Genomic DNA, 5,709 nt, shown 5'->3' on the forward strand with positions numbered 1-5,709 from the left:
TGTTCACTACATTAGTACCATGTGCAACCACAGGATTAAGAGCCCGTCCTGTGCACTAGTGTGTGTCCACCTATTCCGGGTGAATCTTTATATTTTATACGTCGAGTGACTGTTCCTTGTGAATGAAGATGCAAGCTTGCATTGAAAGTCTGGCACTTGCAAATGACTCTGGAAAAATCTCCATGCCACTGCTCGGTCAGCCTTGTAACATCTGTGGGTGTGCTTAATCTGCTGGATCCAGAAGAATTGTTGGGAAGGACAGCAGCATTATCAAGGGCTCTCCAGACTACTTTCACAATACCGGGAACCATGCACTAATCCTTCAGAGTGGAGTTATTAAGATCAGGTCTGCAGCTTGCTTCCTGATCTGTGGCTCTCAGAATCATGGAGACCAGAGTGAAGGCATAGCTCAATCTCATCCATTCCTATAAGAAAGAATCGGTCATAAAAGGCATGGTGCAAAGAGATCTATCCTGGATAAGCCCCATTTCTAAATTGTTCTCACAAACAATGAGAGTTAAGCTTCAAATTGTTTTGCAGTTCTTTAAATAGCAAGAGTTCAAATCCTCTATTTTGTTAGTCTTAGTTGGAAGGTGACCTGCCATCACTATGATACTGTTATGTCACAGCGCCAAAAATATTTGGCTAACTTGACTAACATCTGAAATTTCGTTCTTCCCAATGCGATTGATGTAATGCACTGCTGCAAAAATAAGAGCATTGTAGGGCCACAGATCAAATGGCAAACAACCTGGCCAGGAGCTCCAGACAAGTGATGTGAAGTTGAAGCTTTTCGCGAGACTACCTGCATCCCAGTGATCACTTCACCACCTTTCACTCCGTAGGGAAGTTGACTGCCATCCAAATTATTGTGTGAACCAATTCAAAAAGGCTTTGCCTTTGTACACGTCCATGTGTGAAAGCTTTCATTGGTGGTCCAGGTGTATTCAGTCTGGGCGCCAGCTTCCGCATAAGATAAAACTTTCCATAGGGTAATTATCTTCAAAAGTTGCAGGGCCATATAATGAAGAGGACAATGGAAGATGGCCAGAATGGAAAATACCAACAGGCAAACCAACTTACCATCCACCGAAGGATGACTGTCTCTTACCAGCATCCTGCAAAGTTTGTTCCTAATGGACTTTAACTTCTGGTTTGGGAGCGAAAGAGTGAAATACTTAGCGTCTATTGTGCATCCCAGGAACTCCATTTGATTGCAGGTAATTGTGTTTGTTCTGACTTGATTGAGGCTAAAGCTCAAGTCCTCTAATAGACCGACTGTTGCAAGTGTTGTAGCAAAAGAGTTTGATCTTCAGCTATGTGCAGTATGTCATCTAAACAAGTAATTACATTGGGGTTCTCTAACGAGTAGCTTGTGAGCTACTCGTAGCTCTCCAGTTACCGGTTATTTAGCTCTCTTGTGTACATCACGGCCTACTAAGCTAGAACCTTTTACTAGGTAGAATTAATGTTTTATGCCAAAATTGTGCGCTCAATACAAAATGTGTGCATTTTCATGACTCATAAGTTGAAGTTTGGAGAAAAATGGCTGAATTTTCCAAATATATTTAAAACTGATTTTTGAGTGCCAACTCATGTAGTAACGATTCAGAAAAGGGGGTGGTGATGAACAGAGTGTCTGAATTAAGCAGACCACTCTTACCCAGTCCAAAGATCAGGGCTTGATCCATCACCGTTATTTAGCTCACTGCCCCATCCCAGCTCAGAACCTGGCTATATGCAAATTAGTCTGTCCCTGGCCCAGTGCATCATGGGAACAGGGCAGACCAAACTACCTTCACCAGAAAGGAGACAAGCTACCGGGGACCGGTTTCTGGCATTTCAGCCTCGTCGGCCTGGCTTGCTTGAATCCTGATGGAGCAGTGAGCAAGGGACTCATGTCTGAGTGTACCCTGCCACACCTATAGTGGCCAAAAACGATTCAGAAAAGGGGGGGTGATGAACAGAGTGTCTGAATTAAGCAGACCACTCTTACCCAGTCCAAAGATCAGGGCTTGATCCATCACCGTTATTTAGCTCACTGCCCCATCCCAGCTCAGAACCTGGCTATATGCAAATTAGTCTGTCCCTGGCCCAGTGCATCATGGGAACAGGGCAGACCAAACTACCAAGCCAATTCTTCACCAGAAAGGAGACAAGCTACCGGGGACCGGTTTCTGGCATTTCAGCCTCGTCGGCCCGGCTTGCTTGAATCCTGATGGAGCAGTGAGCAAGGGACTCATGTCTGAGTATACCCTGCCACACCTATAGTGGCCAAAAACGATTCAGAAAAGGGGGTGGTGATGAACAGAGTGTCTGAATTAAGCAGACCACTCTTACCCAGTCCAAAGATCAGGGCTTGATCCATCACCGTTATTTAGCTCACTGCCCCATCCCAGCTCAGAACCTGGCTATATGCAAATTAGTTTGTCCCTGGCCCAGTGCATCATGGGAACAGGGCAGACCAAACTACCAAGCCAATTCTTCACCAGAAAGGAGACAAGCTACCGGGGACCGGTTTCCGGCATTTCAGCCTCGTCGGCCCGGCTTGCTTGAATCCTGATGGAGCAGTGAGCAAGGGACTCATGTCTGAGTGTACCCTGCCACACCTATAGTGGCCAAAAACGATTCAGAAAAGGGGGTGGTGATGAACAGAGTGTCTGAATTAAGCAGACCACTCTTACCCAGTCCAAAGATCAGGGCTTGATCCATCACCGTTATTTAGCTCACTGCCCCATCCCAGCTCAGAACCTGGCTATATGCAAATTAGTTTGTCCCTGGCCCAGTGCATCATGGGAACAGGGCAGACCAAACTACCAAGCCAATTCTTCACCAGAAAGGAGACAAGCTACCGGGGACCGGTTACTGGCATTTCAGCCTCGTCGGCCTGGCTTGCTTGAATCCTGATGGAGCAGTGAGCAAGGGACTCATGTCTGAGTATACCCTGCCACACCTATAGTGGCCAAAAACGATTCAGAAAAGGGGGTGGTGATGAACAGAGTGTCTGAATTAAGCAGACCACTCTTACCCAGTCCATCACCACCCCCTTTTCTGAATAATTTTGTCCACCATAAGCGTGGAAGGGTATACTCAGATGTGAGTCCCTTGCTCATTGCACCATCAGGATTCAAGCAAGCCGGGCCGACGATGCCTGAAATGGCAGAAACCGGTCCTCGGGAGCTTGTTTCCTTCCCAGTATAAGAATTGGCTTGGTAGTTTGGTTTGCCCTGTTCCCATCATGCACTGGGACAGGAACAGACTAATTTGCATATAGCCAAGTTCTGAGCTGGGATGGTGCAGTGAGCTAAAAAACGGTGATGGATCATGCCCTGATCTTTCGACTGGGTAAGAGTGGTCTGCTTAATTCAGGCGCTCTGTTCATCACCACCCGCTTTTCGAACTCATGTAGTAAGACATATTTTAATATTATTACTTTCAGGCTGGGGGCATTGCAGCTATGGATGGTACTTGTATCCCTTGTAGAGACATTCCAAAGTGACATAGCCTTTTTTTTTTTACATTACTGCTGACAACTACCATCATCATTAACTAAATGAAGCACCAAAGAACTGAGGAATAGCTCAAGCATTCGTAAGTGATGGACTGCCATTAGACGTGAAGGTATTTAAAATGAGGAGGAAAGACAAGGGCCTAGAGGCATACATACTGCAAGTCCAGCTGTATCATGATGTTTCCTTCTCTTACTAGGTTGATGAAGACGTGGATACCCTTCCTTTTGATGTGCCTCTACAGAATCCATGCAATGAAGCACCTTAAGTTGATGACCAACTAGTAACTGCCTCCTTTTTTGTTGTCCATTAGGAACACATTGCTCATCAAAACACTGGGATGAGGTGAGCAAGCCTGGATGAAGATTATATGTTTTCCATCAATGAATGCCTGCTTTCTGAATGAGAACTGAATCTGCCTAGACTGGACTACCTGCACTGGTTTTGTAATGAACTCCTGATGGAAACTTTAAAGAGTTTTAATATACATGCATCCTTCATTATACAGTTCCAATAGTGAAACAATCAGATGATTCTGTCTCCTATGTCTACTGGGGTAGAAAGCTGGGAACTCACCTGTGTAAGTGGGAGTGATTGATCCTCTTTGCGAACCACCATGGTGAGATCTGCCGCCGAATCCTCGAGCACAGGAAGGAAAGAAGGTGTCACCTCCTTGAAAAATCAATGCATCCCCCTCGACTGCATGGTTATTCTCTGAAGGGAGCTTGAGATTGCGTTGAACCAGAAAAGCACCCTCTTCCTCTGCTGGCCTTAGTAAAAAGGCTTGGATTTACCACTTTAAGTACTGCCTGTGCCTTGTCCAGAGTGGTGAACGTATTCACAAATGTGGCTAATTCTTTAACAAAAGAATATCCAAAGAGGAGCTCTCCAGTACAACGTGCCAGCTTTGTTAGGGGCTAATTCGCAATTGTTTGAGGGTCTATGCACGGTAAGATAGACCTGCATCTATTGACAGAGATGGCATATTTGGAGTTTACCAGAAGGCATAGAGCCTTCGGAGTCCAGCCTGCCTAGATATACAGGTCTATGATAGTATCCTGTTCTTTTGATATGAATGCCAGGTCTAATATCTTTGACAAAATGCATGATAGGTCTAGAAACATATCCGGCTAGCTTTCTAGTCTTGGGGAAAATGAATGCCCTTAGTGGGATCATTATCACACTTCCCCAAAAAGGTAATCAGTTTACAGTCTATATCTGGGGTATTGGTCACTTGACCTTTAAGAGATGGTATGCAGCATTCCACCCTTAGCAAATTCCTCAGTTTCTTCGGCAAATAGTTTTCTTAGTCTGGCCTGATCATAAGCCACAGACTAGGGAGAAGTCCAAAGACAGGTGGATAATTTCTTTGGGCTCAAGTGTGTTGCTAGGGACTATGGTCTTTCACCTGAATTGAGATCTCAGTATCTTTCTCCTAGACAGAGGTCATCAGGGCCCATCTAAGTCCTAATTAAAGGCATCTGAGCCTCCCTCCTCCACAATCTCTTCATGTAGAGACAAAGAGTCCTCTGATAGGTCTTCCTCCTCCTTCACCTGTTTCGGCCTAAAAAGATTATCAACATAAGCCACTTTAATTTTTTCTAAGGTGTGTCATAGAAAGGGGTTGTTTGCCTTTTGAAACCTCAACGGTATGCCTTGCCAAAGTAAGGGGCGGAGAAGGCTTGCTTGATGGGCCTGATGCAGGGAACAAAAGACAAAAAAACACCTCCGTTATTAAGTCAAGGACCCTGGAGAGATTTGTGGCCATATATTCGCAACACATGGTCTAATTGGTCTTGCCCTGACCAAATACATCATTTGTGGCCTCTTACTCCATAAGGTCAACAGAAGTCATCACAGTGGACCCTGGGAGGAAAAATTATTGTGACGTATTACTTCAGTATGACAGTATTAATATAGCATTAGAACCAGTATTAATTCACGTCCCATGAAAATCAACTGTTGAGTATGAGGGTCACTTGCAACTGCCTACCAGTTAGTTGGGAGGGCCTTCAGGAGAGAGTATGCCCAGTGGCTCAGTTCTATGGGCTCCCTCAATCAGAAAACAACAATCAAAGGTTTCAGTCCGTTTTGGTAGCAGGGCATCAAAGCATGAATTTGCCTGCAACACAGCGGAAGGGCATGGCATGGGAAGTTCAGAAAATATATATCACCTACAATTCAAACAACAGCTGGAGGC

The sequence above is a fragment of the Lissotriton helveticus genome, chromosome 9 (genome assembly GCF_964261635.1).
Source record: "Lissotriton helveticus chromosome 9, aLisHel1.1, whole genome shotgun sequence".
NCBI lineage: Eukaryota > Metazoa > Chordata > Amphibia > Caudata > Salamandridae > Lissotriton > Lissotriton helveticus.